This window comes from Oncorhynchus clarkii, unplaced genomic scaffold, assembly GCF_045791955.1.
Source record: "Oncorhynchus clarkii lewisi isolate Uvic-CL-2024 unplaced genomic scaffold, UVic_Ocla_1.0 unplaced_contig_14117_pilon_pilon, whole genome shotgun sequence".
Taxonomy (NCBI): domain Eukaryota; kingdom Metazoa; phylum Chordata; class Actinopteri; order Salmoniformes; family Salmonidae; genus Oncorhynchus; species Oncorhynchus clarkii.
The window spans coordinates 16,758-31,749 of NW_027258981.1; the positions used below are offsets into that span (position 1 = coordinate 16,758).

The 14,992-nt window shown below is 42.0% G+C and overlaps 1 non-coding gene across 1 annotated transcript; it reads left to right on the top strand.

Moving 5' to 3' along the window:
- Window positions 1-14,055: 14,055 nt before the first annotated feature.
- trnaa-ugc (transfer RNA alanine (anticodon UGC)) lies at window positions 14,056-14,131 on the top strand. Its single transcript has one exon. It is a non-coding gene; the product is annotated as a tRNA-Ala (tRNA).
- The last annotated feature ends 861 nt before the right edge of the window (window positions 14,132-14,992 follow it).

Sequence of the window (14,992 nt, forward strand, 5' to 3'; positions counted from 1 at the left end):
TCAGGACTGAAGAGGATGTGTAGGAATTAAACTAAAGACCCCTGCTAGACTTCAGTACTGAAGAGGAGGTGTAGGAATCAAACTAAAGACCCCTGCTAGACTTCAGGACTGAAGAGGAGGTGTAGGAATCAAACTATAGACTCCTGTTAGACTTCAGGACTGAAGAGGATGTGTAGGAATCAAACTATAGACTCCTGTTAGACTTCAGGACTGAAGAGGAGGTGTAGGAATCAAACTATAGACTCCTGTTAGACTTCAGGACTGAAGAGGATGTGTAGGAATCAAACTAAAGACCCCTGCTAGACTTCAGGACTGAAGAGGAGGTGTAGGAATCAAACTAAAGACCCCTGCTAGACTTCAGTACTGAAGAGGAGGTGTAGGAATCTAACTAAAGACCCCTGCTAGACTTCAGTACTGAAGAGGAGGTGTAGGGATCAAACTAAAGACTCCTGCTAGACTTCAGGACTGAAGAGGATGTGTAGGAATTAAACTAAAGACTCCTGTTAGACTTCAGGACTGAAGAGGAGGTGTAGGAATCAAACTATAGACTCCTGCTAGACTTCAGGACTGAAGAGGAGGTGTAGGAATCAAACTAAAGACCCCTGCTAGACTTCAGTACTGAAGAGGAGGTGTAGGAATCAAACTAAAGACTCCTGCTAGACTTCAGGACTGAAGAGGAGGTGTAGGGATCAAACTAAAGACTCCTGCTAGACTTCAGGACTGAAGAGGAGGTGTAGGAATCAAACTAAAGACTCCTGCTAGACTTCAGGACTGAAGAGGAGGTGTAGGAATCAAACTAAAGACTCCTGCTAGACTTCAGTACTGAAGAGGAGGTGTAGGGATCAAACTAAAGACCCCTGCTAGACTTCAGGACTAAAGAGGAGGTGTAGGAATCAAACTAAAGACCCCTGCTAGACTTCAGTACTGAAGAGGAGGTGTAGGAATCAAACTAAAGACTCCTGCTAGACTTCAGGACTGAAGAGGAAGTGTAGGGATCAAACTAAAGACTCCTGCTAGACTTCAGTACTGAAGAGGAGGTGTAGGAATCAAACTAAAGACTCCTGCTAGACTTCAGGACTGAAGAGGAGGTGTAGGAATCAAACTAAAGACTCCTGCTAGACTTCAGTACTGAAGAGGAGGTGTAGGGATCAAACTAAAGACCCCTGCTAGACTTCAGGACTGAAGAGGAGGTGTAGGAATCCAACTAAAGACCCCAGTTAGACTTCAGGACTGAAGAGGAGGTGTAGGAATCAAACTATAGACTCCTGTTAGACTTCAGGACTGAAGAGGAGGTGTAGGAATCAAACTATAGACTCCTGTTAGACTTCAGGACTGAAGAGAAGTAGAAGGATGGAGCAGAAGCTGACTTTTTCTATGTCCTCATTCTAGTGACCATGCTGGGGTTGTTGTCAGAAAGCTGCTCTTTCACCCATTTGGCTCATAGACCCTGCTATGCTCCTTACTCTCCTGCCACAGACAGTCACAGTGGAGTCTCAGAGAGGCTCGACTCTCTCCTCCTCATCGTTTTAGTTCTAGAATGAAACCCTGTGTTACTGAGAGGTATGTGCCAAAGCCAAACTTGGAACTGGACTCCAAGTTCACACTTTAAATGACTCCAGTGCATAAATACAGTACACACATTTGTCTAGAGACCCATAGTGCTGTTTGTTCAACACACTTTCAAGTTAAGTGACAGTGATAATATTCAAATCAGGACATTGGTGAGGTAGGTGTTTGGCTACTGCAGGGGTAGTCAACCCTGTTCCAACCAGGCATCACACTGAGTTACTTAGCGAATTGATCAGTTCAGTGATTGCCTAAATACAACACACCTGGTCGGTTAAATGAAAAACTTGAAGCGACAGCTGCACTCCAGGACCAGGGTTGCCTACCCATGGGCTTCAGCTACGGGAATCCATGGAGTAGCAATGTAGGTTTACATGAAATGATGAGAAAAGCGTCCCTGCATTGTTATTGTTACAGTAACACAGGCCTTACTAAACTATCATCAAGAGAGCTTGTGTGAACACTGTGTGCAGACTCAGAACACACCAAACACCGCCACAAATTATTCTCATGTCATCCAGACTTGGCAACCAGTGTGTCTCACTCTGTATAGTTTGTTTTGGAAAGGGTGTGTGTGTGTTTCACTTGATTGAATGAATCAGACTTTAGAGATTTGGCGTGAACTATTTGTGAATGAAGTCACCCTTGTGAAGAGGGTCAAATGAAGCAACAAGTGATGGCTTAATAATATCCCCCTAGTGATGGCTTCATATCCCCCTAGTGATGGCTTAATATCCCCCTAGTGATGGCTTCATATCCCCCTAGTGGTGGCTTCATATCCCCCTAGTGGTGGCTTAATATCCCCCTAGTGATGGCTTCATATCCCCCTAGTGATGGCTTCATATCCCCCTAGTGATGGCTTCATATCCCCCTAGTGATGGCTTAATATCCCCCTAGTGATGGCTTCATATCCCCCTAGTGGTGGCTTCATATCCCCCTAGTGATGGCTTCATATCCCCCTAGTGATGGCTTAATATCCCCTTAGTGATGCTTCATATCCCTCTAGTGATGGCTTCATATCCCCCTAGTGATGGCTTACTATCCCCCTAGTGATGGCTTAATATCCCCCTAGTGATGGCTTAATATTCCCCTAGTGATGGCTTCATATCCCCCTAGTGATGGCTTCATATCCCCCTAGTGATGGCTTAATATCCCCCTAGTGATGGCTTCATATCCCCCTAGTGATGGCTTCATATCCCCCTAGTGATGGCTTCATATGCCCCTAGTGATGGCTTAATATCCCCCTAGTGATGGCTTAATATCCCCCTAGTGATGGCTTCATATCCCCCTAGTGATGGCTTAATATCCCCCTAGTGATGGCTTCATAGCCCCCTAGTGATGGCTTCATATCCCCCTAGGCTGACCAACTGAGGGAAAATTTGAATCAATACTGTAACTGTCCACTAGATGGTGACCAATTGAGGGAAGCTTAAAGTCAATACTGTAACTGTCCACTAGATGGTGACCAATTGAGGAAAGATTAGAGTCAATACTGTAACTGTCCACTAGATGGTGACCAATTTAGGAATGATTAGAGTCAATACTGTAATTGTCCACTAGATGACAATCCAACACCTATTATATTGTAAAGATTGAAGAAGTGGAATGTTGAGCTGAGGACTTCACAGAGAAAAGATAAAACAGTAAGATAACTCTTTATAATATATCCATATACTACACTTAAAAATACAAGATTATTCTACAATTATTACAGGAAGGAAAACCTCATTAATTTATATATTGAGCAAAAACATAAACAACAATTTTACAGTTACAGTTCATATAAGGAAATCAGTCATTTCAAATCATTTCATTAGGCCCTTATCTATGGACTTCATATGAAAGGGCAGGGGCGCAGCCATGCGTGGGAATAGGAGGGCATAAGCCCACCCACTAGGGAGCCAGGCCCAGCCAATCAGAATGGGCTTTATTACAGACAGAAATACTCCTCAGTTTCATCAGCTGTCCCGGTGGCTGGTCTCAGACAATCTCGCAGGAAAAGAAGCCAGATGTGGAGATTCTGGGCTGGCATGGTTACATGTGGTCTGCGGTTGTGAGGCCGGTTAGACGTACTGCCCAATTCTTTAAAACAATGTTGGCGGCAGCTTATGGTAGAGAAGTTAACATAAAATTATCTGGCAACAGCTCTGGTGGACATTCCTGCAGTCAGCATGCCAATTGCACGCTGTCTCGAAACTTGAGACATCTGTGGCATTGTGTTGTGAGAAAAAACTGCACATTTTAGAGTGGCCTTTTTTCCCCATCACAAGGTGCACCTGTGTAATGATCATGCTGTTTAATCAGCTTCTTGATATGCCACACCTGCCAGGAGGATGGATTATCTTGGGAAAGAAAAATACTAATAGAGATAAAGAACTGTGTGCACAACATTTGAGAGAAATATGCTTTTTGTGTCAATGAAACATTTCTGGGATCTTTTATTTCAGCTCATGAAACATGGGACCAACACTTTACATGTTGCGTTTATATTTCTGTTCAGTATACATCTGCCCTCACAAAGGGGACCTTCAGGCTTCAACTAATAAAAACAATGTAAAGAAAGAGAGCGCTGATGAATAGTTCAATGCATAGGGGAGGAAGAAAATGGAGAGCGAGAGAGAGAGAGGGTGAAGAGAGAGAGGGTGAAGAGAGAGAGGATGAAGAGAGAGAGGGTGAAGAGAGAGAGGATGAAGAGAGAGAGGGTGAAGAGAGAGAGGATGAAGAGAGAGAGGGTGAAGAGAGAGAGTTGAGAGAAAGAGTGAAGAGAGAGAGAGAGTGAAGAGAGAGAGTTGAGAGAAAGAGTGAAGAGAGGATGAAGAGAGAGAATGAAGAGAGAGAGGATGAAGAGAGAGAGGGTGAAGAGAGAGAGGGTGAAGAGAGAGAGGGTGAAGAGAGAGTTGAGAGAAAGTGAAGAGAGTGAGTTGAGAGAAAGAGTGAAGAGAGAGAGGAGGAAAAAGATGAGTCAGATGCATTAACATATAAAAAGCTTCAGCTCAGGACAATCTAAAGGGATTGTATGGGATATTTGCATAAAGGAGATTAAAGCAGAATATTAAGTCAATAAAGGCTTCCAACTGGGTACAAATGTCAATTCAACGTCTATTCCAAGTTGGTGCAACGAAATGGCGTGGACACAATGTTGATTCAACCAGTGTGTGCCCAGTGGGTTGTATTTCTGACAGGAAAAGATCATTATAGACCCATTGAATTGCACCATCTAGTCTTCAAGAGGCTCCTTAGTTCCTTTAAGATGCAAATCAACTACTTTGTGAGGTGAGCAGGAAAATACTTTGTCTTATAAAATGGTATTTTGACGTTTAATGCAAAGGGTAGGTGTGGGGAGTAATGCACAGCAAAGCAAAGCACAATGCCATTTAGAAATTACATTTATGTCATTTGAACAAGATGCATTTTCCTTTGTAGTTCATTTCCCACACAGAATTATACTGCACATTCCCAAGCAATGGACATTGGTTATGAGTTGATAATAAGCTTATAACAAGTAATAATGCATAAAATATAGTGATTTTATGTCAATTGTTAAACATTGAGCTACTCCACCTTTCAGTTAACTCTGACCACTCACACTCCATCAGGAATATGAATACAACTATTCCCTAGTGGCTCATCAGAATAGTCCAGTCACATGTTCCATTCTGCTTACACAAGCAACATGGATCCTGCTGTAGCTATGTGCTCACATTGCAGGAAATAAAGCCAGGCATTTTTGAAAGTTTTGATTCCTGAGAAACAATTCTCAGCTAACTTCTCAGACATTACACACGGTTCCTCTTTTTCACAAGAAAGTCCTGCACGCACACAGACACAGACGACACACACACGTTTTGTCCTTCTCGTGGAGAACTAAAATTGATTTCCATTCACAATCCTATTTTTTAACCTAACCCTTACCTTAACCGGTAACCCTAAACCTAACCCTTACCTTAACCCCTGACCATAATTCTAACCCTAATTCTAAGTTTAAAATAGCCTTTGTCCTCATGGGGACATGGGAAATGTCCCCACTAGCATTTCCCTTGTTTTACCTTCTAGCCATGGTGGCCAAAATAATGTTAATAATGATTAAAGTTAGGGTTATGGTAAAGGTTATGGTAAGGGTAGGGGTTAGGGTTAGATAAGGGTTATGGAAAGAGTAGGGGTTAAGGTTATGGTTTAGGGTAGGGGTTAGGGTTAGGTAAGGGTTATGGTAAGGGCAGGGGTTCAGGTTAGGGTTTAGGGTAGAGACGTTCCAAGGATTCCGGGTAGCACTAACCCCAACGTAATTGGCAACTGGGCATTTTTCTACATGACCCTAAGCATGATGGGATGTTAATTTCTTAATTAACTCAGGAACCAACCACACCTGTGTGGAAGCACCTGCTTTCAATATACATTGTATCCCTCATTGTCTCTTTATGTTGGCAGTTACCTGTATACAGTGGGGCAACAAAGTATTTAGTCAGCCACCAATGGTGCAAGTTCTCCCACTTAAAAAGATAAGAGAGGCCTGTAATTTTTATCATAGGTACACTTCAACTATGACAGACAAAATTAGAAAAAAAATCCAGAAAATCACATTGTAGGATTTGTAATTTATTTATTTGCAAATTATGGTGGAAAATAAGTATTTGGTCAATAACAAAAGTTTATCTCAATACTTTGTTATATACCCTTTGTTGGCAATGACAGAGGTCAAATGTTTTCTGTAAGTCTTCACAAGGTTTTCACACACTGTGGCTGGTATTTTGGCCCATTCCTCCATGCAGATCTCCTCTAGAGCAGTGATGTTTTGGGGCTGTTGCTGGGCAACACGGACTTTCAACTCCCTCCAAAGATTTTCTATGGGGTTGAGATCTGGAGACTGGCTAGGCCACTCCAGGACCTTGAAATGCTTCTTACGAAGCCACTCCTTCGTTGCCCGGGGCGGTGTGTTTGGGATCATTGTCATGCTGAAAGACCCAGCCACGTTTCATCTTCAATGCCCTTGCTGATGGAAGGAAGTTTTCACTCAAAATCTCATGATACATGGCCCCATTCATTCTTTCCTTTACGCGGATCAGTCGTCCTGGTCCCTTTGCAGAAAACAGCCCCAAAGCATGATGTTTCCACCCCCATGTATCACAGTAGGTATGGTGTTCTTTGGATGCAACTCAGCATTATTTGTCCTCCAAACACGACAAGTTGATTTTTTTTACCAAAAAGTTATATTTTGGTTTCATCTGACCATATGACATTCTCCCAATCTTCTTCTGGATCATCCAAATGCTCTCTAGCAAACTTCAGACGGGCCTGGACATGTAATGGCTTAAGCAGGGGGACACGTCTGGCACTGCAGGATTTGAGTCCCTGGCAGCGTAGTGTGTTACTGATGGTAGGCTTTGTTACTTTGGTCCCAGCTCTCTGCAGGTCATTCACTAGGTCCCCCCATGTGGTTCTGGGATTTTTGCTCACCGTTCTTGTGATCATTTTGACCCCACGGTGTGAGATCTTGCGTGGAGCCCCAGATCGAGGGAGATTATGAGTGGTCTTGTATGTCTTCCATTTCCAAATAATTGCTCCCACATTTGATTTCTTCAAACCAAGCTGCTTACCTATTGCAGATTCAGTCTTCCCAGCCTGGTGCAGGTCTACAATTTTGTTTCTGGTGTCCTTTGGTCTTGGCCATAGTGGAGTTTGGAGTGTTACTGTTTGAGGTTGTGGACAGGTGTCTTTTATACTGATAACAAGTTCAAACAGGTGCCATTAATACAGGTAACGAGTGGAGGACAGAGGAGCCTCTTAAAGAAGAAGTTACAGGTCTGTGAGAGACAGAAATCTTGCTTGTTTGTAGGTGACCAAATACTTATTTTCCACCATAATTTGAAATAAATTCATAAAAAATCCCAGAATGTGGTTTTCTGGATTTGTTTTCTCATTTTGTCTGTCATAGTTGAAGTGTACCGATGATGAAAATTACAGGCCTCTCTCATCTTTTTAAGTGGGAGAACTTGCACAATTGGTGGCTGACTAAATACTTTGTTGCCCCACTGTATCTCTACACGGTATATAGCTCTGCTACAAACGGGAAAATGCAGAACAGCTGAACTGCACAGTAACGTTACCATATTTCATGGTTAGCTATAGACTTTCTCTCTCCTTAAACTCTCCCTCTATTTCTCCTTTTCCTTCCTGTAAATGTGATATTGGTAGTTTTAGCTGAGCTTGCTGGTCCTGTGCCTAGCACAGCTCCTGGGCAATAAGTGTGTCTCTATTGATGGCTTTCCAATTCATCAGCTCAGGAGTCCTGATAGAGAGCAACAGCCTACTTTCAATCCAGCCAACAACACTGTCACATCTCATTCAGCTACCTGCCTGGCCTTCCTGACCACAGGTTTATGTCTCTAACCATGTTTCTGTGCCTGTGTCCCAAATGGCATCCTATTGGTTCATAATGGTGCCACTACACTCTTAGAAAGAAAAGTGCTATCTAGAACCTAAAAGGGCTGTTAATGACTGGAACAAATTGCAAAAATCACTGAAGTTGGAGACTTATATCTCCCTCACTAACTTTAAGCATCAGCTATCTGAGCAGCTTACCGATCGCTGCAACTGTACACAGCCCATCTGTAAATAGCCCATCTGTAAATAGCCCATCCAACTACCTACCTCATCCCCATATTGTTTTTATTTACTTTCCTGCTCTTTTGCACACAAGTATTTCTATTTGCACATCATCATTTGCACATCTATCACTCCAGTGTTAATTTGCTAAATTGTAATTACTTCGCTACTATGGCCTATTTATTGCCTCCTCACACCATTAGCACACATTGTATATAGACTTTTTCTATTGTGTTATTGACTGTACGTTTGTTTATTCCATGTGTAACTCTGTGTTGTTGTTTGTGTCACACTGCTTTGCTTTATCTTGGCCAGGTCGCAGTTGGAAATGAGAACTTATATATATATATATATATATACATACATTGTTTAAATAGAGTAATATACAAATTATGTGCGTCCCAAATGGCACCATACTCCCTATATAGTGCACTACTTATGACCAGAGCTCGATGGGCCCTATGGGCCCTGGTCTAAAGTAATGCACTATAAAAGGGCATAGGGTGCCATTTGGGACAGATCCATTGTGTTTCTACTGTTGACAGCAGCTAACACCAGTCGTTTATAAAGCAGTCTTATCTTTGCCCGGGGAGTTCTGCTCTTACTTTGTCTCAGTGCTGCTGTAGTGTTTGTTTTCTTTGTTTTCCCAGAGAAGTGAAGAAGCAGTGTTTTTGCTAAACATACTGTATATTATCTCTGGGCCAACAGCACAGTAATGAGGCCAGCCTGCATCTAGCTCCCACATCATTGTGGCTTGTGAGGGTACTTGTGGGCTACGTGCTGGAACTAGAATCTTGGGTAAATAAATGAAAATTCCATTATGAACATTCCATCTCAACCTCAGTCTCTCTGTTGGAAACACACAGAACCTCTACCATTTATATGATGCTATTTAATTCCAGAATGTGACCACAGATAATGTGACCACAAAAGCTCAATCAAGATAAATAGCATAACCCACTTCCCAAATTGAAAGGGCAACATTGTTCTGAAAAATTCAGCGTCAATTATCTGATATATGACGAATAACATATACATCGCTACCTCCCCTCAAAAGAAACCCCCCGCTTTTTGAACGAACAATGACTTTTACTCTTAAATGATCTCTATGTACTAAAGGTGTTGGCTAAGATACTTGCTACAGCTCCACTGTTAAACATCACTGTTAGAGCAACATCTATTTAAGAGGTCAGCTCCAGTTAAACATCACTATTAGAGCAACATCTATTTAAGAGGTCAGCTCCAGTTAAACATCACTATTAGAGCAACATCTATTTAAGAGGTCAGCTCCAGTTAAACATCACTATTAGAGCAACATCTATTTAAGAGGTCAGCTCCAGTCCAGTTAAACATCACTGTTAGAGCAACATCTATTTAAGAGGTCAGCTCCAGTTAAACATCCCTATTAGAGCAACATCTATTTAAGAGGTCAGCTCCAGTTAAACATCACTGTTAGAGCAACATATATTTAAGAGGTCAGCTCCAGTTAAAAGTCACTATTAGAGCAACATCTATTTAAGAGGTCAGCTCCAGTTAAACATCCCTATTAGAGCAACATCTACGTATTTAAGAAGTCAGCTCCAGTTAAACATCACTGTTAGAGCAACATCTATTTAAGAGGTCAGCTCCAGTTAAACATCACTATTAGAGCAACATCTACGTATTTAAGAGGTCAGCTCCAGTTAAACATCACTGTTAGAGCAACATCTATTTAAGAGGTCAGCTCCAGTTAAACGTCACTATTAGAGCAACATCTATTTAAGAGGTCAGCTCCAGTTAAACATCACTATTAGAGCAACATCTATTTAAGAGGTCAGCTCCAGTTAAACATCACTATTAGAGCAACATCTATTTAAGAGGTCAGCTCCAGTTAAACATCACTACTAGAGCAACATCTATTTAAGAGGTCACCTCCAGTTAAACATCACTATTAGAGCAACATCTATTTAAGAGGTCAACTCCAGTTAAACATCCCTGTTAGAGCAACATCTATTTAAGAGGTCAGCTCCAGTTAAACATCACTGTTAGAGCAACATCTATTTAAGAGGTCAGCTCCAGTTAAACGTCACTATTAGAGCAACATCTATTTAAGAGGTCAGCTCCAGTTAAACATCACTACTAGAGCAACATCTATTTAAGAGGTCAGCTCCAGTTAAACATCACTGTTAGAGCAACATCTATTTAAGAGGTCAGCTCCAGTTAAACATCACTATTAGAGCAACATCTATTTAAGAGGTCAGCTCCAGTTAAACATCACTATTAGAGCAACATCTATTTAAGAGGTCAGCTCCAGTTAAACATCACTGTTAGAGCAACATCTATTTAAGAGGTCAGCTCCAGTTAAACATCACTATTAGAGCAACATCTATTTAAGAGGTCAGCTCCAGTTAAACATCCCTATTAGAGCAACATCTATTTAAGAGGTCAGCTCCAGTTAAACATCACTGTTAGAGCAACATCTATTTAAGAGGTCAGCGGCATCAGTAAACATTATCAGACAAACAGTAATATCATCCTTTCATTCTTGCTCAGGGTTGCATCAGCGTAGAGATCATTTTTCTTTCTATGAATTATGCAAACCCTTTCAGACAGTTTCTTCCAAGGGATGTACGTAACATATACACAGACTGAACTGGTGCTATGATTAAAAGGAAGTGACTGTTAGACATGTCTGTCTGGTCTGTTTACATTGCAGACATATCAACAAGCCCCAGCGTGTTATCCTAACGCTTGGTTTGTTTCATGTAAACACAAGGCAAAAAGACGTTGCCCTCATTTCATCATTATTCAGAGCCTTGAAAAGACAGTGGATAAAGAATTGTATTTATGTTCAATTACAGTGGGGCAAAAAAGTATTTAGTCAGCCACCAATTGTGCAAGTTCTCCCACTTAAAAAGTTGAGAGAGGCCTGTAATTTTCATCATAGGTACACTTCAACTATGACAGACAAAATGAGAAAAAAAAATCCAGAAAATCACATTGTAGGATTTTTTAATGAATTTATTTGCAAATTATGGTGGAAAATAAGTATTTGGTCACCTACAAACAAGCAAGATTTCTGTCTCTCACAGACCTGTAACTTCTTCTTTAAGAGGCTCCTCTGTCCTCCACTCGTTACCTGTATTAATGGCACCCGTTTGAACTTGTTATCAGTATAAAATACCTGCACCAGGCTGGGAAGACTGAATCTGCAAAAGGTAAGCAGCTTGGTTTGAAGAAATCAACTGTGGGAGCAATTATTAGGAAATGGAAGACATACAAGACCACTCATAATCTCCCTCGATCTGGGGCTCCACGCAAGATCTCACCCGTGGGGTCAAAATGATCACAAGAACGGTGAGCAAAAATCCCAGAACCACACGGGGGGACCTAGTGAATGACCTGCAGAGAGCTGGGACCAAAGTAACAAAGCCTACCATCAGTAACACACTACGCCGCCAGGGACTCAAATCTTGCAGTGCCAGACGTGTCCCCCTGCTTAAGCCAGTACATGTCCAGGCCCGTCTGAAGTTTGCTAGAGAGCATTTGGATGATCCAGAAGAAGATTGGGAGAATGACATATGGTCAGATGAAACCAAAATATAACTTTTTGGTAAAAACTCAACTCGTCGTGTTTGGAGGACAAAGAATGCTGAGTTGCATCCAAAGAACACCATACCTACTGTGAAGCATGAGAGTGGAAACTTCATGCTTTGGGGCTGTTTTCCTGCAAATGGACCAGGACGATTGATCCATGTAAAGGAAAGAATGAATGGGGCCATGTATCGTGAGATTTTGAGTGAAAACCTCCTTCCATCAGCAAGGGCATTGAAGATGAAACGTGGCTGGGTCTTTCAGCATGACAATGATCCCAAACACACCGCCCGGGCAACGAAGGAGTGGCTTCGTAAGAAGCATTTCAAGGTCCTGGAGTGGCCTAGCCAGTCTCAAACCCATAGAAAATCTTTGGAGGGAGTTGAACGTCCGTGTTGCCCAGCAACAGCCCCAAAACATCACTGCTCTATAGGAGATCTGCATGGAGGAATGGGCCAAAATACCAGCAACGGTGTGTGAAAACCTTGTGAAGACTTACAGAAAACATTTGACCTCTGTTATATACCCTTTGTTGGCAATGACAAAGTATTGAGATAAACTTTTGTTATTGACCAAAGACTTATTTTCCACCATAATTTGCAAATAAATAAATTAATAAAAAATGTTTTTTTTTTCTCATTTTGTCTGTCACAGTTGAAGTGTGATGAAAATTACAGGCCTCTCATCTTTTTAAGTGGGAGATACTTTTTTGCCCCACTGTATATATTGAGTTTCCTTTATCCTTTTTACATGTTCGTCTTCTGCTTAATGACCCTCGTGACAGAAAAATACATGAATTGGGGTCAATTGCATCTAAATTCCAGGCAATTTAGACATGGAGTTGCACTCAAAGGAAGCGGAAGTCCTATGTCCAATTTAACTGACAGGAATGGAATGGATCCCAGCTCTGACACCATTCCAACGGGCACAGGGGAAGTCCTGATAGATTGTTTGTTTTCTCACCCTCTCCTTGTGGGGAGGAAAATGCAACCTTTGTGAAACCACATGGCTATGCATGCCAGGGCTCAACAGGGCATCAGAGTAACACAATCTTTACCCCTGGCTCCAAGTGGCAGTTCTCCACTGAGTTCCTGTGTGTTTCCAGTGAGGGTCTGACATTGACTAATGTAGTGATCAAGAGGACAGAACTAGAACCTTTTCACAAGTAACTTTTACATCCATTCACAGCCATTCCTCATTTAACTTCCTGCTCTTGATGGTTATTTTTTTCTGTTCTTCACTGAGTCTGTGGGCCTGGAGTCTGGGTCCGTTCTCTGATATCTGGGGGTGCTCAGGAGAATTAGATGCAGCTTTAGGATCTTTACCACCATCAGTCACTTCATTTCTGCAGTCTGACTGCTTTGTGCTTTCCTCTTTTGTTTTCCTTTCCTCTCTTCCTACCATGTCCAAACAGCAACACTTTAGAGACATTATCTGCAGGCCAGCGTCTCCTTTGTAAAGCGTTATTGTAAAACCCCCAAGTCATAACACTCTGGGGGAGGAAAGATCATCTGTCAGATGACTTCTGTAGTAGTGTTTGTGTGAGGTTCAACCTTCAAACTGACTGTTCCAATACTTGTATTGTTGTGCAGTAAGTTCACTCATGTGGGACCAACTATTTCACTAAATCTGACTGGTTCTACATTTACAATGCTTTTATGACATCATTTTTATTACTTTTCTCCCTAATTTCAATCTTGTCTCTTCACTGCAACTCCCCAACGGGCTCGAGAGAGAGAGGAGCAGGCGGAAACATGACCCACCTAACTGCCATCCTTAACATCTCCACTGACACGGACCTAAACATACTGGAGGTGTTTTACTGTCTGTCTGCCCAATGATAATCCTCTCTAGACAATTCCACTCATTCCCCAAGCTGGTCTCCATTCCATCCACTAGAGGACTAACCATCTACATAACAATGCATTTAGGCTCTTAGTTCAACCAGTCCTCTACATATTCTGTTCTGCCAGTTAATGGAGGGTGAGATTTAACCAGTCCTCTACATATTCTGTTCTACCAGTTAATGGAGGGTGAGATTTAACCAGTCCTCTACATATTATGTTCTACCAGTTAATGGAGGGTGAGATTTAACCAGTCCTCTACATATTCTGTTCTACCAGTTAATGGAGGGTGAGATTTAACCAGTCCTCTACATATTCTATTCTACCAGTTAATGGAGGGTGAGATTTAACCAGTCCTCTACATATTCTGTTCTGCCAGTTAATGGAGGGTGAGATTTAACCAGTCCTCTACATATTCTGTTCTACCAGTTAATGGAGGGTAAGATTGAACCATTTTTAAAATTGGGAATAGGGTCCCGTGTGGCTCAGTTGGTAGAGCATGGTGCTTGCAATGTCATGGTTGTGGGTTCGATTCCCATGTGGGACCAGTATGAAAAAGTATGCACTCATTACTGTAAGTTGCTATGGATAAGAGCATCTACTAAAATGTACATTTGGTATTCCATTTAACTCATATGCTGCAGAGCCCTGAGGCTGCTTTCACTACTTGTTGATTCTCGTCAGGTGCCTTCTATCCTACGTAGCTCTATTCAGATGCCTTCTATCAATGCTCTATTCGGGTGCCTTCTGTCCTACGTAGCTCTATTCAGGTGCCTTCTATCCTACGTAGCTCTACTCGGGTGCCTTCTGTCCTACGTAGCTCTATTCAGGTGCCTTCTATCCTACGTAGCTCTATTCAGGTGCCTTCTATCTTACGTAGCTCTATTCAGGTGGCTTCTATCCTACGTAGCTCTATTCAGGTGCCTTCTATCCTCTATTCAGGTGGCTTCTATCATACGTAGCTCTCTTCAGGTGCCTTCTATCCTACGTAGCTCTCTTCAGGTGGCTTCTATCATACGTAGCTCTATTCAGGTGCCTTCTATCATACGTAGCTCTATTCAGGTGCCTTCTATCCTACGTAGCTCTATTCAGGTGGCTTCTATCATACGTAGCTCTCTTCAGGTGCCTTCTATCCTACGTAGCTCTATTCAGGTGGCTTCTATCCTACGTAGCTCTCTTCAGGTACCTTCTATCCTACGTAGCTCTCTGAGGCACATAATCTGGTGTGCAAAAGGTAAGGTATCGATATCTAAAGGCTGAAGTTTAAATAGAGAGGGAGTACAAAACTCTACCCTGGATGAGAATAAAGAAAGCTAAGCACTAGTATGTACTTGACTAGAGGCTACGTACAGTTGGACAACAATACATTTCATTGTACATTGTTTTGTTTCCGGACAGATCAATTAAAT